At 43.7% G+C, this 25150-nt stretch overlaps 1 protein-coding gene across 7 annotated transcripts in view; it reads right to left on the reverse strand.

Annotated features, from left to right (window-relative positions):
* The window catches only part of r3hdm2 (R3H domain containing 2), a 166121-nt gene that overhangs the window by 105628 nt on the left and 35343 nt on the right, over positions 1–25150 (reverse strand). Inside the window, exon 1 of one of the 7 annotated variants that reach the window (XM_033015715.1) lies at positions 21170–21671. The exons of 1 other annotated variant lie outside the window; for it this stretch is intronic. The gene's annotated coding sequence lies outside the window, so the exon portion shown is untranslated. Of the gene's footprint in view, positions 1–21169; positions 21672–25150 lie in introns of those variants that run through there. 5 more of the 7 variants (XM_033015714.1, XM_033015713.1, XM_033015717.1 and 2 more) reach the window with 5 other exon arrangements.

Here is a 25150-nt window from a genome sequence, read left to right on the forward strand (position 1 = left end):
ATCATCCAACTCAGTATCCTGTACCTGCCTTCTCTCCATACCCCCTGATCCATTTAGCCACAAGGGCCACATCTAACTCCCTCTTAAATATAACCAATGAACTGGCCTCAACTACCTTCTGTGGCAGAGAGTTCCAGAGATTCACCACTCTCTGTGAAATATAGGAATGCCTCGTGTGTCTGTCATAATCCAGTTGTGCATTAAATATGACAATGCCTAGTAATTTAATCTTGGGTTATTACCAGAAACATAAAACATAAGCAACTCATTCATGAATGAAACTCTAACATTTTTTAGAAGTATCCCCCCCCAATTACAATCTCCACTGATGTTCTCTCATTTATTGTGCAAATAGCATTATTTTCATTACCATAGCTGCATATATCATGTTAAGCACAACAGTTGTTTCATGCAGTTCAACATATTACAGAACCTAGAACTGGACAGAGGATCGACAAAACGCTGCAATAACTCAGCGGGTCAGCCAGTTTCTTTGGAGAAAAGGAATAGGTGACGTTTTGGTTCGAGACCTGTAATGGTGCGACTGGAACTGCACTCAACATTCCATATGCGGCCCAACCACAGTTTTATAAAGCTGCAACAGGATTCTGAAGAAAGGTCTCGACCCGAAACATCGCCCAGAGATGCTGTCTGTCCCGCTGAGTCACTCCAGCTTTTTCTCTGAACGTTGGCTGACCATCTGTTAATCCCCTTAACTATATTTTTATGTTATTATTAATAACTGGGGCGATTGAATTGGAATCCAATCGGCTATTTGTCTGTTTCTTCCTCACTTCTTATGGCAATTGTGTATGAAATACTAATACTGAACCTGCTGTAAATGGTGAAGTCTACCTATATTCCGATTGACATTAAGGAAATGTTAACAGCTAAACACCTTTCTGTCCTTGACCTTTTCCATTGGCAGAGCGAGGCCACATTCAAACTGGAGAAACAGCACCTTATATAGATGCTGCTTACGTAGCTTGCATCTCAATGTGAACATCGAATTGTCCAACTTCAAGTAATACCTCTCTCCTTCCCCCCCCCCCCCCACTTTTCCAGCTTGCTCTCCTCTATTACAATCAGTCTCAAGAAGGGCTCCCATGCCGAAACATCAACTGTCCATTTCCCCCCCTCCCACCACAGATGATGCCCGACCCGCTGAGTTCCTCCAGCACTTTGTGCGCTTTGCTCAAGATATCAGCATCTGCAGTTCCTTGCAGTGTAAACACAATCAGTACGTTCCAAAGGAGGACAGCCGATAGCACCTTGCAAATCAGTGGTTGCAATCATTTATGAAGCTAAAATTTAGTATTAATAGGCAATAAGTATATTCAGTACAGGGCAATTTTGATGAGAAAAAGGTCAGAATAAATATTTAAATTAATTAAACAGTTAAGGCGCATAATTATTGTCGTCAAGCACAAACAGTCCTTTAGTGACGCTTCCGATATATAATGGAATAAACAATGCGATATACAGGCACGCGCATACAGTTCTGGTTTACATGTATATACACAAACATTGTGGATGGGAGCTGGCAGGAACATGACAGGGCAAGGGGAGAGAGCAAGGGATAAGGGGCGTGAAGGGGGCGATGTGGAAGAGAGGGAAGGTTCGGTGGGGGTATGTCAGCAGAGAGTGGGGGGGTCTGCTGCCGGGGGTGGGTTGAGCAGAGAGAGGGGGTGGATGTCCACAGAAAGCTGGGACTGGCCTGCAGGGATGGGACGGCTGGTAGAGGAAGAGAAGTGTTGGTATAAAGTGGGGCGCAGTCGTTAGCTGAGTGGAGGGGTGAGTGCAGAAAGCAGTGGGCTGCCAGGAGAGGAGGGGAGTGTCAGAGACAACTGCAGCGTGCAAACGCTTTGCTCCTTCTCCAGCTTCCTCTCCCCACCTACGGAAATTATAACCTGCACTGCCATCCCATGGCACCATCAAAGCTTTTAACACTGCAGCTGAACCATCCCAACCCAATGCATGGCAAACGAGCTCCACCTTGAAAGAACTAAATGAAATCCTGAGCATGTGAAAAATAGATTCAATTACAGTCTCCGTGAATAATTCAAAGTGCTTCATTAAATGATCCGAACAGTTAAAAAAAAAAAAGGCATCTCTAAATAACACATCTTGAAGGCATATTGCAAATGAATAAAATCATGATTTACAATAAGTTTAAACAGAATATATGTAAAGCTAGTCTCATGAATAAATCCGTTAACATTTCCTCAGATATTGTGGTGCCAAGAGGGAAAAGGGCTGCTATGGAAACCATGAAGATGACGACAGCTGCTCAGTAAGGGAAAAAAATGGAATTAACATTTGGCAACCTGCTGGCTGTCAAAGCTTTCACTTAAGACTTTCAGAGCACAGAAAGATGACGTCATATTCTTTCAGGCATTCCCGGTCTTTTGAGCTAAATGCAATCTGTCTTGTATCCACCCAAAACACCATTAAAACACACAGGCGCACACTTGCAACAATAACGTTGCCTTCAAAATCGAGACAACTGCCAATCATCGCTACAATGCTAAAATAGACACCAAAATGCTGGAGTAACTCAGCAGGACAGGCAGCATCTCCGGGGAGAAGGAATGGGTGACGTTTCGGGAAGTGACGACCCAGAACGTTTTGTGTCTATCTTCGGTGGACAAAAATGCTGGAGAAACTCAGCGGGTGCAGCAGCATCTATGGAGCGAAGGAAATAGGCAACGTTTCGGGCCGAAACCCTTCGGTTTCGGCCCGAAACGTTGCCTATTTCCTTTGCTCCATAGATAATAATAATAATAATAATAACATCTTTTATTGTCATTGCATATAAGTGCAACGAGGTTTGGTATGCAGCTTCCATCTGATGTCATAACATAAATAGCTAATAAAATTTAGATTTAGATACCCCGAGAACATGGATTGTAAAAAGAACAGTAAAATAGTCAAAACAGTTCAAACAGTCTAAAGTGCAGATAGATGTGTCTGTGCGACGTGACCATCCGAGGGAGAAAGTCCGGGGGGGGGGGGGGGGGGGGGGGGGGGGGGGGATGCTGCTGCACCCGCTGAGTTTCTCCAGCATTTTTGTCTACCTTCGATTTTCCAGCATCTGCAGTTCCTTCTTAAACACTTGTGTCTATCTTTGGTGTAAACCAGCATCTGCAGTTCCTTCCTACACATTGCTATTATCCTTATACTTTCACCAAGGTATACAGTGTAACCTGTTCCGAGCACTGACGGTATAAACAACTGCTTTGGAAGTAAGAGATACATAGTTATTATTATAAATGTAATTCAGGTTTATGAACCATGCTGGGATAAAACCTTCATTGATCTGTTTCGTGTAAGGAAATGCAAGCCAAGATGAGAGGGTTTGTGAGCACAGAGTAAAAGCAAGACACAGTTTTGCCTTTACAGAGGAGAGAGTGGCGATATCAGAAGTATCAAGTTGTCATCCACCTTGTCAAACACAGTTTGCAACAAAAAGAGAAACCATTTTTCAAAAAGAAACATTAATCAATTAGTAGATCAAGTGGAAATCATGGTCAGCCCTGAACTAGAAATACGTACACAGATGAAGTGAGTTTTCTAAAATGTTACTTTAACCGAAGCAAGACTATGGCTGGTGTCTTGAAACATCATAAAAAGTCAAGGGCCTGTCCCACTTGTTTTCACGCGTTTGTTTCGGCGACTTGCCGGCACCCGTCATAGTCGCAGCTGGTCGCCGAAAATGTTCAAAATGTTGAAAATCCAGTAGCGACCAGAAAAAGGCACGACTCTTTGGGCGACTACTCGCGACCAAACAGGCGTCACATGTCGCGTAAGTGGGACAGGCCCTTAAGTTGCTGACATTTTCATTTGGTCAGAGATTCAGATTCAGATTCAATTTTAATTTGTCATTGTCAGTGTACAGTACAGAGACAACGAAATGCATTTAGCATCTCCCTGGAAGAGCGACATAGCAAATGATTTAAATAAATAATAATAAGTGATAATAAGTGTCCGGGGGGGGGGGGGGCGATTGGCAGTCACCGAGGTACGTTGTTGAGTAGAGTGACAGCCGCCGGGAAGAAGCTGTTCCTGGACCTGCTGGTTCGGCAACGGAGAGACCTGTAGCGCCTCCCGGATGGTAGGAGGGTAAACAGTCCATGGTTGGGGTGAGAGCAGTCCTTGGCGATGCTGAGCGCCCTCCGCAGATAACGCTTGCTTTGGACAGACTCAATGGAGGGGAGCGAGGAACCGGTGATGCGTTGGGCAATTTTCACCACCCTCTGCAATGCCTTCCGGTCGGAGACAGAGCAGTTGCCATACCATACTGTGATGCAGTTGGTAAGGATGCTCTCGATGGTGCAGCGGTAGAAGTTCACCAGGATCTGAGGAGACAGATGGACCTTCTTCAGTCTCCTCAGGAAGAAGAGACGTTGGTGAGCCTTCTTGATCAGAGTTGAGGTATTGTGGGTCCAAGAGAGGTCATCGGGGATGTTGACTCCCAGGAACCTGAAGCTAGAAACACGTTCCACCTCCGTCCCGTTAATGTGGATGGGGGTGTGCGTGCCGCCTCTGGACTTCCTGAAGTCTACAATGAGCTCCTTGGTCTTCTTGGAGTTAAGGGCCAGGTTGTTGTCAGCGCACCATGCTGCTAAGTGCTGGACCTCCTCCCTGTAGGCCGACTCATCTTTGTTGCTGATGAGGCCAATCACCGTTGTATCATCTGCATACTTGATGATGGTGTTAGTACCATGTACAGGTGTGCAGTCATAGGTGAAGAGGGAGTAGAGGAGGGTGCACAGCACACAGCCCTGTGGAACGCCGGTGTTCAGGGTGAGGGTTGAAGAGGTGTGCTTGTCTAACCTAACAGACTGGGGTCTGTTGGTTAGAAAGTCCAGTATCCAGTTGCAGAGGGAGGGGTCGATGCCCAGGTTACCGAGTTTGGTGATCAGTTTTGATGGTATAATGGTGTTGAATGCTGAGCTGTAATCGATGAACAGCATTCTTACGTAAGTGTCTCTGTTGTCGAGGTGGGAGAGGGCGGAGTGAAGTGCCGTTGAGATGGCATCCTCCGTACTCCTGTTCTTGCGGTAGGCAAACTGATAGGGATCCAGTGTGGGGGGTAGGCAGCTTTTGAGGTGTGCCAGGACCAGCCTCTCGAAGCACTTGGTGATGATGGGGGTAAGTGCAACTGGGCGGAAGTCGTTGAGGCTTGCCGCAGTGGAGTGTTTTGGCACTGGCACGATGGAGGTGGTTTTAAGGCACGTGGGGACAACTGCTTGGGCAAGTGACAGGTTGAAGATGTCAGTCCAGACGTCTGTCAGCTGCGCAGCACAGGCCCTGAGCACGCGCCCGGGGATGCCGTCAGGGCCAGCAGCTTTACGTGCATTAGTCCTACTCAGTGCCACAAATACGTCGTAGGGGGTGAGTGTGAGGGGTTGGTGATCGGCAGGTAGCACAGCCTTGATGGCTGTTTCTAGATTGTCCCTGTCGAAGCGGCCATAGAAGTGGTTAAGCTCCTCAAGAAAGGAGGCGTCGCTGGATGTGGGGGTGGTGTTGGAGGGTCTGTAGTCCGTGATGGCCTGGATGCCTTGCCACATGCGTCGGGGGTCGGAGTTGTTGTTGAAGTGCTCCTCAATCCTGAGCTTATGGCAGTGCTTGGCCTTCTTGATGCCCCAATTCAGGTTAGCCCTGGCTGAACTGTAGGCTCGAGCATCGCCTGACCTGAAAGCGGTGTCCCGTGCTTTCAGCAGTAGCCTGACCTCGCTGTTCATCCATGGCTGTTCATCCAGAGAAGCATGAATCAAGGCTTACGTGCGCATATTAGCACAATGCTTTGATTTCCATTTATTTTCACCGCCAATGGGGATCATGACAGAAGCCTCCACGTGGCGATCCCTGGAAGCGACGACGCGATGCACTCTGCGTCAATTCTGTCAACGTTGGACGACGACAGAAGCCAACAGCGAGCGACATCGTCTGACACACGAGCGAGAACGTGCCAAGCAATAACACCAATGTGTTCAACAAATCCCTTGATATTCATTACCCTTTACTTTCTGGAAACTTCTCCTGTTTAACTTTTATCTAGAATTTGTAGTTTTTAAAACACAAAGTCATTTTCCCACCATTGGGTGCCCATTATTAAGTCCTGCATTATTACTTTCATTATTAATAGTCTTCCCATTCCTTTGTCTCTTCCGTCTCCAGCCCTAGTTAGTTTGAGACAGCAATTATTTGTAAAGACACCTAAATAATCCCACTGTAACAGTTGAAAATGGGCTGCACATGACAGGAGCTTTGATTAAAGTTTAGAAGCTTTGTATATCTTCTCACAACGTAACGAATCGATACTTTGATTGTAGTCACCAAACTGATGCGAGATCACATTGTTGCGAGACCCAAGTCACGGCTAATTGTTGATTATTTTATCCACACCATATACAGAACACTGAATAATTCAGCACCAGGCTATAAGCATTGAATAACTTCATGCGGATCATTTCACATTCATTTTTGCCAGCTCCAGCATTGAATTTCATAGCAAGGGATGGAGATGTTTTGAGAGGCTAAGGTTTCACCTACAAACCTTCTAGCAATAAGGCAGATGAAAAAGGCAATCATAATTACCAGACTAGGTCGGCATAACTTAGAAAATTCACAAACATATCCTTTCAGCCTTATTTCGGGATGCATCCCGGGCAATGCTGATGACAGAAACTGTACCACAGTGACTGACTGAAGTGGCCAACTCTGCAACCACCGACCGTCACTGACCGACCGGAAAGACGTGATATAGAAGATGGCCGGACACGAGGAAGAAGCCTTATTTCAAAAGTTAAAATATTATAATAATATCTGTGATCTCCAGGTATTCAGTGAGTGCAGAATTTCCTGCCCAAAAAACTATGCCCACAAAATTAAAAGATACAGGTGCAACGTAACTGACACAATGCACAAGTTGGTCCACATGACGTACAATTTCATTTGCTTTCCATTCCTTAAATTTTCAAATTGAATGAGACCCTGATTAAGATCATCAAACACAGCGCTTGGATCAAGTCATTTGTGCTACGTATGCCCCGAGCCTGTTACACTGGAGAGAATAAAGCTTTCTTTTTGAAATGGCTCGGCTATTTCAGTGCGAGATGATGATGACTCCATTGAGAATCTGAGAATTTCATTCAACCACACACACCTTCAGTAACAATTGCCGTGTGGTGAATGTGGAGCAGAAAGTCATGAATTACTGCGGTGAAGTTCAAATCAACCAACTGCCTGCAAGACATACGTTGAAATCAGATCAAGGAAAGGAAGCTAACGTTCAGTTTGAAAAAAAGCATTTTATGAAAAACTAGGTCAAAGTCTCAGTCCACTTTTCTTTGAAATTGAACAGAATGTATAACAGTGTAAAAGCTAAGAATTTAGTCCACCTGGTAACTGGTTCATTGTACACTGCTAGCAATACATAATGTTCTTCACCCCATCAAATATTTAAAAGAATGGGCTGCATTAATGATGAAGAAATAGTTATTAATCTGGTATTCCAAACAAGATACTTCAACGTACACCAGCTACATTTGCCCAAGGAATAGGTACATCGATGTTGGCTCCCAAACATACTGCCCCTACAAATTGGATTCCATTGAACTATGGTTAGTGCAAGCCATCTACTTTTTGCATTGAACTAACATTGTATAGTTGGAGTTCACTATCAGACATTTTTGTACATGCACTCTTTTATGCCCCTGTCCCACTTAGGAAACCTGAACGGAAACCTCTGGAGACTTTGCGCCCCACCCAAGGTTTCCGTGCGGTTCCCAGAGGTTTTTGTCAGTCTCCCTATCTGCTTCCACTACTTGCAACCTCCGCCAACCACCTGTAACCTCCAGGAACCGCATGGAAACCTTGGGTGGGGCGCAAAGTCTCCAGAGGTTACCGTTCAGGTTTCCTAAGTGGGACAGGGGCATTACTCTCTCTCGCTCTCTCTCCCCGTGTGCTTGGGTGAAAAAAATATGCGTTTTTTTTCCCCCTAAAGAATGATCCAAATAAATCTCAAGTGTTCAAGAAGGAACTGCAGATGCTGGAAAATCGAAGGTAGACAAAATTGCTGGAGAAACTCAGCGGGTGCGGCAGCATCTATGGAGCGAAGGAAATAGGCAACGTTTCGGACCGAAAAGTTGCCTATTTCCTTCGCTTCATAGATGCTGCTGCACCCGCTGGGTTTCTCCAGCAATTTTGTCGATCTTCAAATAAATCTCCGTGGTCACCACTAACCTACCACCATACCAGTGAATCCCAAAACAAATGCTGAATCCAGTAATTGCCACAAATGCAACTGGCATATATAAACCTTGATGGGATAAACACATTGGGCATAGGATGCGTTTAATCTTTAGCGTACAGTACTGGTTACGTTGATGTCTCCAGCTTGCCAAAGGTCTTCTGCATCACATACGACAATAATGGGAAGATCCAAAATACAGTGATTTTTGATTCAAACTAAACGAGAGTGAGAGTGGGCGAGAGACCACACGCGCACACGCACACGAAAGAATAAAGTCTTGGTGGCAAACTTTTCATAAAAGAAAACAATACAAGTCTGAAGAAGGGTTTCGGCCCGAAACGTTGCCTATTTCCTTCGCTCCATAGATGCTGCTGCACCCGCTGAGTTTCTCCAGCACTTTCGTCTACCTTCGATTCTCCAGCATCTGCAGTTCCTTCTTGAACAATACAAGTTAAGCTATTTTAGTTGACTGAGAACCTTTTTTAATAAAAGCTAGATGCTTGATGGAGCGGAGTCAATGCTGGCTCATAACTTTCTCCTGTGCTGGGAACTGCAGTATCATTTCTCCAGAGGCCGAATCGTACGTTTAGTCCCAGAAGGGCAGAAATCAGCAAGGGAGTATCATCAATTGCATAATACACTGTCCTCAAGAAATCATAAAAGCTTTGTTTTGCAGTCTGATAACATCTCCTGCATTCAGTACGTGCAACATAAGACAAATGGTTATAAAGTTAACAAATACTCATGCCTGGTTTATAATTATAATTATTGGCCCACATGCAAACTTTAAGGTTTTACAGTTTCACTTAAGTGTGATAACATCCTACAGCACAAACTGTCGTGTGTGCGTTAGCCAAGTATCTGTATTCTCATAACCGATAAACATCTGAAAAGATAGTCAGAAGAGAGGCAGCATTTAAACGGCTCTACAGGGTATTGTGCCTTTATGAGTGAAATAAGGTGTTCTTGGACTGACATTTGAGTCCGACTACCCGGCAGGACCAAACTTGGTGTCACAATTGGATATCGATATAATTCCAAGTGCTCAGACTAGGGCTGAATCAGAATGGGTGGCACCAGCTCTTTACACACATTTTTTAAAATTTCCACCATTTGGGTGCCGGAATCGAGGGGAGTGAACTGCGTGCCCCAAGAGGCCAGGACAGCGCTGGGAGATGAATCTGCCGGTAAAGAAGAGCGGCCTGGTGACACTGTCAGCAGCCCCAAGGACAGTGCATGGAGCCATACCAACCACAATGACTACCCCAGCCATGCAATCAGACTCCAAACGGATCAGACTGGGCCATTCAGAAAATCCTCAGATAGACGCAAAATGCCGGAGTAACTCAGCAGGTCAGGCAGCATCTGTGGAGAACATGGATAGGTGACGTTTCACAGAGTGCCGGAGTAACTCAGCGGGTCAGGCAGCATCTGTGGAGAACATGGATAGGTGACGTTTCACAGAGTGCTGGAGTAACTCAGCGGGTCAGGCAGCATCTGTGGAGAACATGGATAGGTGACGTTTCACAGAGTGCTGGAGTAACTCAGCGGGTCAGGCAGCATCTGTGGAGAACATGGATAGGTGACGTTTCACAGAGTGCTGGAGTAACTCAGCGGGTCAGGCAGCATCTGTGGAGAACATGGATAGGTGACGTTTCACAGAGTGCTGGAGTAACTCAGCGGGTCAGGCAGCATCTGTGGAGAACATGGATAGGTGACGTTTCACAGAGTGCTGGAGTAACTCAGCGGGTCAGGCAGCATCTGTGGAGAACATGGATAGGTGATGTTTCGGGTCGAGATCCTTCTTCAGACCAACCAACAACAATCACCTGGCCATGTTCTCCAGAGATGCTTGCTGACCGGCTGGGTTACTCCAGCATGTTGTGTCTATCTTCGGTGTAAACCAGCATCTGCAGTTCCTTCCTACACGCAAAATCCTCAGGTCTGATTTGGTCATGATTGGGTTCAGGCGATGTTTGAATTTTATACCAGGGTGAACCTCTAGTTTGGAGCGCAAAGTCCACGCCCAACGGGGCACCGGAGAACAAATGAAAGTTTAAGTTTAAAGTGGCGAGAGATATGTGGTTATGTGATTTTTTACCTCAGCACTTCCTTCCTGCACATACCGTTTATCTAAAAATCTATCTTGAATATTCCCAGTGGCCGGATCTGCACAGCTCTCTTGGATATAGAATTCCAAAGTCTAAGTTTGCATATTTTAAATAAACTTAACTTCAGGGAAAACTTAAGTGGGAATGGGAGAAATCGGAGGGAGGACAAAAATATGTTCAGTTTAAGGCACGGACTTTTTCCTTCTCTTCAGCAGACCAAATTGACAAACGGCGGCAGGCGCTACTGGGAACAGTCTCCAGAAATCCCAGAGAGGACGAGCAGACGACAGTGGAGGAAAAGATGGAGGTCATTAGGAAGGGAGTCGATCCCAATGTCAAATGGGCACTCGTATGCAGTGGGAGATGGGCGTGATCCTCTGCAATTACATTCGCAGAGGTTGGAGTCGACGGCTGTGGCAGAAGAGAGGTTGTAATCAATGAAGGGAAAGCTGACAGCTTCATTCAGGGGCTCTGAAGTCTGACCATGCTCCTGGCACACGAGGAACTCTGAACATTACTTCGTCTTCAGATGTCAGCCTCCATCTCCTCCTGCTGGCAGCTTTGCCGCTTCCCGGAAATCCGTGTAATGATTTCACATTTAAATGAGGCTCCCAGTCGCACTGCAGGAGCCTGGTTCAATCATGGCAATGAAACGTGCAGCTGGCATACTTGCCAGTGCCACGGAAATGGGTTGGCAACGTTCTCCTTCGTTCCATTGTTGGCTTGCCCATCACCAATCCCCATTGTCGCTCTTCTGTGGCGGACCTCAAGCTACCCCTCTTCTGATTACACACCAATGTCAAAATGAATAGGTAAACCTTGCTAACACTAAAGATGTTTGATTTTACTGCTAACTTCCAGAGATAGTTTAGATTAGTTTAGAGATACAGCACAGAAACAGGCTCTTCGGCCCACCGAGTCTGCGCCGACCGGCGATCCCCGCACATTAACACTATTCTACATACTACGGACAATTTACAATTATACCAAGCCAATTAGCCTACAAACCTGTTCAAGAAGGAACTGCAGATGCTGGAAAATCGAAGGTACACAAACAAAACTGGAGAAACTCAGCGGGTGCAGCAGCATCTATGGAGCGAAGGAAATAGGCAACGTTTCGGGCCGAAACCCTTCAAGGAAATAGGTAACGTTTCGGGCCGAAACCCTTCAAGGGTTTCGGCCCGAAACGTTGCCTATTTCCTTCGCTCCATAGATGCTGCTGCACCCGCTGAGTTTCTCCAGTTTTTTTTTGTGTACCTAGCCTACAAACCTGTGCGTCTTTTGGAGTGTGGGAGGAAAACGGAGATCCGGGGAAAAACCCACACAGGCAACGGGGAGAACGTACAAACTCCGTACAAACAAGCACCCGTAGTCAGGATCGAACTCGGGTCTCTGGCTCTGTAAGGCAGCAACTCTACCGCTGCGCCCAATATGCAGGCTGCAGGAGGAAAGAGGAGATGCAAACTCCTGATCGTCATCAAATGGTTCCTGGTGGAAGTGTGCAAAAAGTTCTTCAGACGAGAACAGGAATTAAACCAGCTGTGCTCAAATATCCTTCGAATATGGGTTCTCGTGCCACAAATAGCCACACGGGCAAGATGCTGGGGGAATTGTACGATAACAACCTCAGGAGAGAAAGGGAGAAAATGAGAGTGAACTGTGCGCCACTCGCTCTATAGAACCAATAACTATAACACTTAACATGATATCATTACTTAAACAGTTAGCAACATATACTCGAGGCCAAAGCTTAATGGACAATGAGGAAAGGGAAAAAAGCAGATTAAGCATTCCTACTATTGTAACTGAGAGATAGCAAGCAGTATTTTACAGTGCTCAAAATTACAGATTTCAATAGCTGACAATTAACACTGTAAGGCTTCAATTTCCAGATATTAACTTATTGGTTTAATGAGTTCCCATTATAAGAGAATAGTAAGACTATCTTCTAACACACACAACTCAATTTACTGAAGAACCCCTAACCAGCTGACCTCTAACATATCACAATTAAAAATGTCTCCCACTTCATTCTGTGTACAGCACCGAGATTTTCACCGCGTGCTGTAGTCGCCCCCTCTTCAAAAACAGAGATTTAAAGTGTTTAAGAAGGAACTGCAGATGCTGGAAAATCGAAGGTAGACAAAAGTGCTGGAGAAACTCAGCGGGTGCAGCAGCATCTATGGAGCGAAGGAAATAGGCAACGTTTGGGGTCTGAAGGAGGGTTTCGGCCCGAAACGTTGCCTATTTCCTTCGCTCCATAGATGGCAATGGAGGAGGCCCAGGACAGAAAGGTCGGATTCGGAATGGGAGGGGGAGTTGAAGTGCTGAGCCACAGGGAGAAAAGGTTGGTTAATGCGGACTGAGCGGAGGTGTTCGGCGAAACGATCCCCAAGCCTACACTTGGTCTCACCGATGTAGTTTTGTCTACCTTCATGTATCTGTACACTGTAAATGGCTCAATTGTAATAATGTATTGTCTTTCTGCTGGCTGGTTAGCACGCAACAAGTTTTTCACTGTACCTCGGTACACGTGACAATAAACTGCGTGTTGTTACGCTTATTAGTCTGGTAAGACGCAGCCAGGAAGAATTTTATTGCTCCGTCGTTGGTACATATGACAATTATCCATTCTCGACTGGATTCTCTTGAATCTTAAAGAGTCATGACCTGCAATGCCATATGGACTCCTCCCCATACAGTCATACAGCACAGAAACAGGCCCTTCAGCCCAACACCTCTGCCGACCAACATACCCTATTTGCCTGTGTTTGACCCATAATCCATCTACCCAGTCCAAATGTATTTGAAATGTTTTTATTGGACCTGCCTCAATCACTTCCTCTGGCAGGTTCTCCCAATAACTCTATACTTCCTGGGTTACAAAGTTGCCCCTCGGGATCCTATTTGATGGTGTTCCATTTTCGAGCACCAACTTCCTTCATATATTGATCATAAAAGTCCTCTTTCTCCACTTCCCGAGCCTTTCCCCCCCCCCCCCCCCCCCCCCCCCCCAAAAAAAAAACGATGAGAGCTCTCACTAGCTTATGAATACCCCCCTTTTCTGCAAGAACACAGTACAGCACTACATCGGAAAACCAGGAAATACCCCGACTGTTCTACCCGATAATCTATGGTCACAATTGCTAGACAAGACAATTATTGCAAGCTTTGGCCTAATTGAATGTCAGAACAGTAACTAAACAGTCATCACGTAGAATCTACCTCCATTTACTATCTTCTCAACTAACTATAATAGTTGTTTGCAAGATTCCTCTTCCTTGTTTAAGTTGCATCAGTCGATCAAGCACACACCACGATGTCTTAACCCATCACAACATTTGAATAGAGTGCAACAGACTGCAGTGTTACCCAGTTCCTATTCAGTGTATTTTTGTGTTTCATTCATTTTCAGTTTTGATTTAATTCTAGGTCATTTCCCATTGCAGTAATTTGACGTTTCCGTAATAGCCCAATTAATTAATCAGAGGAAGCTTTTCTTCATAATGTTCTACTGTCCTACCTATGGCAGCATCAAAACCCATTCACCCCAACAATGTAATGACTGATTGCTCCGGGGCCTATGTAGCAATGGTTTCTGAGAAAATGCCATGTCCGCAGTGTACGCTTAAATATAATATCTGCAAGAATTTACTAGACTGGAATAGATTAGATTTGTGCCAGAAAACAAACAGATCATAAACTCATTAACTTTTTGGCACATGGTGCAAGTTTGTCAGTATTCCACCATTCATAACATAGACATTTACAGCAAAAGAGATAGCCATTGGGCCTTGTGGCCAAAACTCACCAAAAACGGACATTGGGTTAACCCGACTTCTCGGCTCAGTTCACTGCCCTGCAGGTTATGACTCTTTTAAGTGATCAGACAGGTACTTTTAAAATGTGATGAAGTATTCTACTTTCATCACCATTTTAGGCAGAGAGTTCCAGGTCCCTACAACTCATTAGGAATAATGCATTTTTGAAATTATTTGTTTAAGTTATTGGAGCAGAATTAGGCCATTCAGCCCATCAAGTCTACTCTTCCATTCAATCATGGTTGATCTATCTTTCCCTCTCAACCCCATTCTCCTGCCTTCTCCCCATAACCTCTGACGCCCATACTAATTAAGAATCTATCTATCTCCACTGTCAAAATATCCATTGACTTGGCCTCCACAGCCATCTGCGGCAATGAATTCCACATAGTCCAACTGCTCTCCAATACTTCTACCAGTTAATTTAAACATATCCCACCTAGTTTTAGTCCACTAACAGAGATGGGTAATTCTTGCTCACCGGGTCTAGGCCTACCAAGACTCTGAAGATAATCTATACTCAATCTCGTTCCCCTCCCCCACACTTCACCTCTCCCCTCAACAAAAAAAAGGAGAACAACCCGAGCACAACCATAATAATACTTTATTAGCCAAGCATGTTTTGCAACATACGAGGAATTTCATTTGCCATAGTCATACCAATAAAAAGCAACAGAACACACAAAATACATTTTAACATAAACATCCACCACAGTGATTCCTCCACATTCCTCACTGTGATGGAAAGCGGAAAATAAGTTCAATCTCTTCCCTTCTTTGTCCTCCTGCGGTCGGGGGCCTCGAGTGTTCCGTTGACGGGACGATCTCGACTCCCGTAGCCTGCGGTGTTTGGGCCCTCCGCGTCGGGGCAATCAAGCTCCTGCATCCGGGGGGGGGGGGGGGCCGTGAGAATCTCAGCTCCCCCATGCCGAGCGATCGGAACCCGGGTTGGGGCTGGTCGAACCTTCAGCGGCGTTGGAGCTCCCGACATCTACGGTCTCTACCTGAGACTGCGAGCTCCTTGATGTTAAAGTCTGCAGGACTTAGGAGTCACTCTCCTAATGCTATAATTCTTTCGACTTGGTAACATCTTAGTAAACCACCACTGTACCTTCTCAATTGTTCCTGTCGGCTGGCGATGAGAGCTTTATCAAGTACTCCAGTGAACAAGATCAACATGCAGGTGGCAGTTTAAAGATATGCACTTCAGATTGAACACAATTCTGCTCCAGAATTATGACCAATACTACAATTGTTTCATCACCAAAGCTGCAATATAATAATAGTCCTTGTAGAAATAGAGAATGAAGAGGCAAAACATCAACTTTGGCTCATATATTCGAGTGAATGGTTTACCATTGAAGTGCAAGCAGAATATTGAGAGCACTTCATTCCTTGATACCTTTGTGTGATGCACATGGCACTGTAATTTTGGTGTGTATATACTCCATTGCATGCATGACCACAATGGCTTTTCCGTGAAATTCTGCTTCAGCCAAAGTAATAACCAGGGGGGAGAAATGGAGGAAAGTGGCCAGAATAAAGTTTATAGAAAATAACCTGGGACAATATTTTCTGCCTTACAAATATTTTATTGAAGAAATGGGTTTGCTGACCATGGGCTTGATAAAGCAGAGATGGGAGGTACATCCTGATGCTTTCACTGTTGATGCAAAACTCAACATTGTTCTTTTGAATGCTATCACCAAGGGACAGCATAGAGATGAAAACTAGGAAGGGGGCCAAGGATAGAGGGGCAATGGTGCAGCAGTGGGAAGAGAGGCTGCAGATGCTTTTCAAGTCAAGAGAGTTTATTGTCATGTGTCCCAGATAGGACAATGAAATTCTTGCTTGCTGCAGCACAACAGAATATTGGAAGCAAAAATACTGAACAGTTCAGTTCAATATACACATAAATAAGCAGATAAAGTGCAATGGGCTGTTACAGTTCAGAGTCTGTTTGTTGGTGTGTTGAATAGCCTGATGGCTGTGGGGAAGAAGCTGTTCCTGAACCTGGATGGAGCAGATTTGTTGTGACAATGGCAAATCCAGAGAAATCATTCTCAAGCCTTCAGATACAGAGTTTTTTGCAAAGACAAACATTAGCCAGAAACAAGTTCAAAGATATTGGAAATGGACTATGTTCGCAAGGTCTGAAGAAGGGCCTCAACCCGAAACATCACCAATTCCTTCTCTCCAGAGATGCTGCCTGTTACTCCAGCATTTTGTTTCTATCTTCGGGAATAACAGTACTTTTCTTTGAATGTGCAATAACAGCAAAATTGTAGAGGTGATGGAGAGTATCCAGGAAAGAAGTATCAAAAATATCGCCTAAAATAAGAATGAAGAAGGGAAGTCATATGTCTGTAAATTTGTTGGAACAGGGTCGAGGAAGCAGAAAATGGGTCACATGGGGAAAACCATTGCAGAAAGCATGAGCTTTACATGTGAGCACAGCATTTCCAAGTCCTTTTATGGCTGAATAAGAATCTTGTGCAATCTTTCAGCAGCTGCAATTAAGACTGTCAGAGCCAAATACAGAAAGCGATAATTAGCAATATAAACCACAGTCCTGTCTGCTGAAATTCACGATCAAGAATAGTGGCACATCCCCAGCACCCCACAAAAATAACAACATCGACAGCTCATTTAGAAAGGAGTTAACCATTTAACGAAACTCGATTGCCTCAGCAACACAAAAAAAATCAGTTTTAGATTAAAAACATACTCGAGTGAAAACACAGTGTGATAGGATCGGGCCGAACACATTACTAAAATGCGATTTTAAGACATCTTAAAATCCCTCACTATAGTCCACTTACATATTGCAGAAGCACCATGGTTCTAGAAAGATGAAGGTACACAAATAAGCTGGAGAAACTCAGCGGGTGCAGCAGCATCTATGGAGCGAAGGAAATAGGCAACGTTTCGGGCCGAAACCCTTCTTCAGACTGAATGTGTGTGTCGCAAAAAGTCAGACCCACACTTGCACTTCAGTTCAAAAAATGCTTCGGTCGAGCTTGATCAATTTGTTATATTTGTGATTTAAGTTAATTTAAAAAAAGGGGGAAAAATATATATATTTTTTTAATGGAATTAAATTAAGAAATGGAACATTCAGCAAACTGAAATGTTGAAATTAAAAGATCATAGGAGTTATTGGCACACCATGATAAAGTGAGATAGGAATGTGGAGGGCCATTAAAGGATCTATGATTGCATGTATCCAGGACAGCATGACAGATATTTTTATTATACAAGTTTGCATGTATGACACACATACAAATATATGCACATGGTGCAGCATGACTCAATGTGTCAAGGCTGCACTTATCAGCTCTGCTAAAACAATCTATTTGCAGCTTTTATTAGAGGTGGTAGTGTGGGTAGGATTTGGATCTTTCGAGAGAAAAAACAAAAATGTGGTACGCAGCTCGGCATAGATGAGTCTTTGACGGCCTGTTCTGCTCCCTTCCCCCTCCCGCTCTTTCCCTGGTTATCCAGTTTGCACCCCCCTTCATTCGGCCTAGGCTCTTCCGCTCATTAAGATTTCTGGCGGAGAGAAAAAAAAATGCAGGCAAGTAAATGAATGAATCAGCAGCAGCCCCTGAGGGCAGCGTGGGATGCTTCAGCTTGTGGGAGAAAGGCTCTTTATGTGCGATGCTTGGACAATGAGGGAGTCGACAAGGCGGTTTCAAAGCTGCCTTCATAACAAAGCCCCACCTCCAGAAAACAGTGATGACTTTAACAACAAAAAGCCAATTGAGAATCTGACCCGGCACTTTGAATATTTAAGCATTTTACTCGTTTAAAAAAAAAAATGAAGACATTCTCCTCTCTCTTCCCCACCCCCTTCCCCCAACACACAATCAGTGCAAAAGCTCACTTTCCGTGGAGCTAAATATTCAATTCAGGAATATTCCATTGAAAAATATGCCGCCATTCATAACATTTGGTGAATAAACTTCAAATTGCAGTCATACATCTGCAATTATTGCCCAGAAATGTTGCCGTAAACTCGCGGGGCAGTGGCTGATTGCGAGGAATATTAAAATTGCAAAGATGCAAGAACTAGCGGTTAGGAGGTGCTTCCCTGAAAATAATACGACATCACTTTCTAAAAATAACAATAGATTTAGACAGGGGTTTCACTGCAACCCTCTGCTAGGTAGCTTCCTGTTCATTGGCCTTGTCATGGTCCAATCAGGCTCAGATCTTCATAGCAACACTGTCGGCAGTCAAATTAACCATTTGTGGGATTTTCCATCAGTGATAATTTATAAGGTCAGAGGGAATCAAACGCCACCATCGCCACGAGTTACTTAAGAAAATACATTCGAAAACAGAGACAATTGATAGCTTGGCGTGTGTCAGAACACATTCTGCAACAACAAAAAGGACTGGTGAAGGAGCAAAATATACAGTTAGCCACGGGACTGCTAAGGACAACACTTAGCAATGTACCTCGCCGCTTCAGCTTGAAGTGTGCCCTACAAAGATTATCCACCCTTGTTCATTGGGATCTGCATTTCACATAATTAAATAATTCTTCCATTCATTTTGCTCATTGATTTGCCTTGCCCTGCTGTGACCTACTTACGAATATCCTTCCTCTCCCTCTCATTCACATCATTCAGAATTGCATTCATATTGAACGGAATTTTTTTTTTTTTTTTTTTTGTATCTCAAGGATTAACTGGATTTTTCCATTAGCTTTAACAACCACCTAATCAAAACGGCAGCTGAATGTGACTTTACTGCAGATAGCTCGGACAAAGCGAATAAAAAAAGCTTAGCTGAAACCAATGCAACGTAATGTAATAATGCTGGTTTCAATCGTCCTTGCATTCCATGGCATCCTGACCAATAATCATCCCTCACTTAACAGATGATCTGATCAAAATCGCACTGTTGTTTGCGAGATTATATTTATTGCGCACAAATTAGCTGCTGTATTTTGTGCACTGCCAACCGAGACACTTTGAAACTTATTAACTGTAAAACACTTGGGATCCTCTGAAAGGTACTATATAAATGCAGGTCATTTAACCCCCCCCCCAAATTGCTAAACAAAGCATGATCAAGATAGATTTTATAATCTAGTGTGGAATGCCATACATAATAATTCAACAAGTATGCATAAGATCTCAATTGTCCCGAAGACTCAGTGCTTCCGACAATTGACATTCTATCAACAAGGAGCTACTGGAGTCACCAGGATACAGGAGCAATTGGGGGGGGGGGGGGGGGGGGGGGGGGGGGGGGGGGGGGGGGTGTAGAAAGGAAAAGACACTCCACATCATAAAAAGCAGAGCTACATGCTGCAATTGCTTAGTAACTCCAAATCTTAATGGTAGCATTTAGCACAAAGTGATCAACTCCATTCAGACTCACAAAACAAACACACAAAAAACTAGGATGCCAATAGATGCACAATGACATGAAAGTTGACCAAACTGAACCAACATTTGGACGACTTAAGCATCTGAGAATTCGACATACTGCATCTCAGTATATTAATGCCACCTCTCCTACCAGGTGCCATTCATTTATGATGAAGAAACACAGACAAAACTTTCAAATACAGCCTTGGCGTATAACACTCTGCACCTACAGTCACACTGAGTATTTGGTGTTTTTAAAAGGGACATGCATTCAAGGATATTTCTAGTGATGCGATAGAAGAATGTCACAGTGCAACCAAAATAATGTGCAATATCCAGGTCCTAACATGCAAAGCAGAGTTTCTTACAAATAACCACAGCCAACACAACATTTTTGCCACGTTTTAAAAAAATATTCTAGTTAACCGATCTTTAAAATTCAGCGTACCAAAAATCCATCATAAAGTTTTAAATGGGAAAAATAAGTGACTCCAGATACAGCAAAAGGTGTTAATGAAAATGCAAAGTTGACTCTCTCAATGAAGGACCACCTCTTTGGAAAGATAGTGGTCAGCCTACAGCAAAGAACAGTTCACCTTCCCATAAACAGAAGTAGGAAATTCGAATTACTTTGAATGGGGATTGATCGGATAACAAATTATACCTTCCTTTGCAATTACATTTCTTGGCCTTTTATCGGGTCTCCATCATAATCTGACGGATGCTGACCACTTATCAATGTAGATGCGAGACACAGAACAGTTGACTTACTTGACCCGAAAATAGATGTATATCGAAAGATAGTCAATATATTTCATGCTATGTACTGTATTTTATATTTATTTATTGCTCATTGTTTCTTTAAAGCACTTAGAGAACTAAAAAAAAAGCCATTGCATTCCATTCTCCTTTCCATTAAATAAATCTTTTCTAAATTAGGAGTTATTTTCCCCTCGATGCAATTACGCTAAAATCCTTCTGCCTTTTAACAAGGCTTTAATGGCATTTAACAAGCACATTTTCGCTTTGCTAATTTCATAAACACATTCTAATCCAGAAGGAACGATGGAAATGTGGCCTCTTTGACTGCACTTGATCACTTATTTACTCATATTGGCCATTTCATAAAAACTAATACTTTCAGTAACAGATTGCCTGCGTGACTGACAGATCAATGGCCCAGACAGAGCCCGTGTCTAAAAACCTGTGGAGGAGTAAATGGGGAAAGAAAGAAGAGAGAAGTGATGGGGAAAAGACAATCCTGAAATATCAAGACTTTAAGCAATACAGCAAGGGGCAAAACCTCAGCATCCGCTCACCACAGCATTGCAATCCATCTCATTTTGTCCGTATTCAACCAGCCAACATTCATTATGAAAATCAAAATCTCTACTGAGTGACAGAATTTGACAAAGATTTAGTCCAGTGGTTTTAGAAGACTCATTCCAGTCTTCAAAAAGACAAAATCAAAATACCAACTATGTTTAATGCAGACTTTAAAAAAGCATCTGAAATTTCAAGTACATGCCAATGTGCCAGCAGCACTTACCAAAAAAACTAGAACAGCTTCCAAACAATGTAAAATCAACTTACCACAGCAACATTTGTTGTTTTATACCGGGGAGGGCATTCTGTTTACACAGGGAGACTTGCTTGCTAGAATCAATTGCATTATAACATACCATGCATCCAATTCACCAAATGACTAAATCCTCGTCTCCGAGAAAGCCCCCATTGCTGCGACAAGCCAATTGTTCTTACAAGGAGCTCAGCATCAGACTTCCTCCAGCTGCTGAATGAGAGGTCATTGGGAGCCGAGCCAAATTTGAACACTTCACAGATACAGCTCCACCACGTCCTTTTTTGTAGGAGCGTCAGAGCACACTGCTATTCCTCCCCTGTGCTTATTTTAGCCCAGACAAGATGATTTGCTGAAAACAAAATCAATGCAGAGCTTTCTCTGTGCACTTGCAAAAAGAAAAAAGAAAAAATGTTTCATTCAAATTGACACCGCAGCTGCTGTGGACAGACTTTTCCATTTGTGGAAAGCAAACTGCTTCCCGTTAAGATTTCTTTCTAATAACAATCCGTTGCAACACTCAAAAGCGATGAAAATAGCATTTTCTTGAGAGTAAGTCACACCAGTCTGGGGCAGTTTGGAGCATGAAAAAAGGGAAGGGAAAACGAGCTTGGGGAATTCCTTCCATGTCACATCCATGAATCAGTCTGCACTCGAGCATGCTCATGTGCTACATCCCGCCCATCCTCAAAATAGGTAGGGAAGAAAATCAAACACAATTCTCAACATCTTTTCTTAAACAAAAATGCACAAAATTAGCAAACATAACACAAAGATCAATTGAAACGTCAGATTTGGGGATTTAGCAAACTCAAGGCAAAATGTTGGCAAGGTGTTTTTCAGTTGCTCGTTCGTACAGGTAGCGCCTATTCTGTTATAGCATTTCCAATTGAGCACATTGCTAATCATTGATAATGGAGCAACAAGAATCGGGACTTGCTACCACAAGATGTAGATGAAGCGAATAGATGCACTCACAGTGGTGTCTTTCTCCATGCCAAGGGAGAAACCAACTGCCCTCTCCTCTCCCACATTAACAAGACTAAGATTGCTAATGCCCGTCCCACTTAGGAAACCTGAACGGAAACCTCTAGGGACTTTGCGCCCCACCCAAGGTTTCCGTGCGGTTTCCATGCGGTTCCCGGAGGTTTTTGTCAGTCTCCCTACCTGCTTCCACTACCTGTAACCTCCGGCAACCCCCTGCAACCTCCGGGAACCGCTCGGAAACCTTGGGTGGGGCGCAAAGTCTCCAGAGGTTTCCGTTCAGGTTTCCTAAGTGGGACAGGGGCATTATGCCCGTCCCACTTAGGAAACCTGAACGGAAACCTCTGGAGACTTTGCGCCCCACCCAAGGTTTCCGTGCAGTTCCCAGAGGTTTTTGTCAGTCTTCCTACCTGCTTCCACTACCTGCAACCTCCGGCAACCACCTCCAACCTCCGGGAACCGCATGGAAACCTTGGGTGGGGCGCAAAGTCTCCAGAGGTTGCCGTTCAGGTTTCCTAAGTGGGACAGGGGCATAACTTTCTGTTGGCAAGATTGCCATCAAAACAGTACCGGATTTCTATTGCACCACCTCTATTAAACTAAGGAGGGGCTCCACCATTTACTAAAACAATTGCATTTCAAACTCTCAAAAACGTGACCAGTAAAAGGTCAAGCTGTGGTGATATCTCAGTAGAAATGAATATCAACAAAGCCATGCAATACACTCCTTGGCAAGTCCTCTTTAAATTAACATTTCTGCACCTGCTTTGAGCATCAGGAAAAGCATTAAAAAAAATTAAGGAAAAAAAATCATGGTCCTTCAAGGTTGGGTAGTTCAATATTGTCAATTATTAATAGAGCCATGAGCATAAAGAGGCATCTCTCTTTTCCTTGGAGAAAGCTCTGAGCGTGGGCAGCACCAATCTTAAACTACATTCATTCAATGGCTGCAATGAACTCGTTCTGTCAGAACTCAAAGTAGACCTCAATGAGCAACGATGAAGCAAAACAACTAAATACTTAACATGAATTATTCAAGTTGTGAACTGATGTAAGGCTCAATTCTAATGAACCGATTTAGTCAAGATCAACATAACACTTAGTTATGCTATTTGGTCTATGGCACCATTTGCCGTTTGCACTATTTACACGAAATCACTCCAAAATAGTGACAACACTCAAATCTCAGTACTTTTATCAGAAGTTAAGTAGCCTCAAACTCTGTTAAACAAGTTACAATAGAGCAAATGCCTACGAAAGGAACTGCAGATGCTGGTTTACACCGAAGATAGACACAAAATTCTGGAGTAACTCAGCGAGATAGGCAGCATCTCAGGAGAGAAGGAACGGGTGACGTTCCGGATCTGAAGAAGGGTCTCGACCCGAAACGTCACCCATTCCTTCACCTATGTGTGTTTACCCGATCTATTCCTCTCACGATTTTGCACACCTCCATAAGATCACTCCAAGGAACAGATTCCAGGCTGCTCAACCACTACCTAATGTTTACGCCCTCTAGTCCTGGCAACATCCTGGCAAATCTTCTCTGCACCCTTTCCAGCTTGACAACATCTTTCCTATAACATGGTGCCCAAAAATGAACCCAATACTCTAAATGCGGTCTCACCAACATCTTATACAACTGCCACATGATCTCCCAACTTCTATACTTAATACTCTGACTGATGAAAGTCAATGTGCCAAATGCCTTTTTGACCACCTTATCTACCTGCAATGCCACTTTCAAGGAACTATGTACTTGCACTCCAAGATCCCTCTGCTCGATAACATCCCCCACAGGCCTACCATTCATTGTGTAGGTCATACCCATTTTGGACTTCCCAAAATCCAACAACTCAATTTCTCTGCATTAATATTCCATTAACCATTCCTCAACCCACCTGCCAACTGATCAAGATCCTGCTGCATTTTTTGACAACCATCTTTACTATCTACAATAACACCCACTTTTGTCTCATTTGCAAACTTGCTAATCATGCCATGTACGTTCTTATCCAAATCATTGATGTAGATGACAAACAACAATGCACCCAGCACCAAACCCTGAGGCACTCCACTAGTCACAAGCCTCAAGTATGAAAAGCAACCTTCCACCATCACCCTCTACTTCCTTCAATAAAGCTAACTTTCTATCCAACCAGCTATCTCTGCTTGGATCCCATGCGCTTTAACCTTCTAAAGCAGCCTACCATGTGGAACCTTGTTGTTGAATGCCTTGCTGAAACCCATATACACAACGTCCACAGCTCTGCCCTCATCAATCTCTTTGGTCACATCATTAAAAAAAAAACTCAGATTCATGAGGCACGATCTCCCATGCTGACTATCCTGAGAGAAAAAACAAGATTGGAAACGAGACAAATCAAGAGTTTTGCTGTGCTTAATGATATATAGAACTAAATACAAGTATAGTGAGTAGGGCAACCAAGCTTACAGCACAGAATGGACAAATGGAAGTACAATGTTTTAGCTGTTCCTGAAACACGACTTGAATGGCAGTTTAATGTTAATGGCTTCAGGGTTAAGTGATAGGTTTAGCAATATTGCTTACAGAAATAATCACAGCTGTGAAGAGATGAGATATTAGAAAGATTTTTTTTAAATGAAGCAGTGTGGGTTGAATTAAATAAAAACACAAAAAGGGCAGTTGCTTTTCTGGGAGTGCACTTTAAACTTCAAAAATCAAAGGGAGATAGAACAAATCTGAGGTAAATTTCTGACATGTTAAAAATAATATTGGGGACACAAATTTCCTATATTGCCTTCAGAGTAAGGCAGCAAACCCAACAAAATGTAACAGTGGAGGTTGGCACACGAAAGAGGTAGCAATTCTGTATTAAGTTTAGGGAATGAAGCGAGGTAGGTGGAAGGACGAAAATAAATTAGGTGTCAAGATTCTAACTTGGTGGAAGGCCAATTTTACCAGGCCGAAGGTATTTAGCGAAAGCAGACTGGAAACAGTGACAAAGGTAAATCAGTACTGAGATTCA

Source organism: Amblyraja radiata, chromosome 46 (assembly GCF_010909765.2).
Source record: "Amblyraja radiata isolate CabotCenter1 chromosome 46, sAmbRad1.1.pri, whole genome shotgun sequence".
NCBI lineage: Eukaryota > Metazoa > Chordata > Chondrichthyes > Rajiformes > Rajidae > Amblyraja > Amblyraja radiata.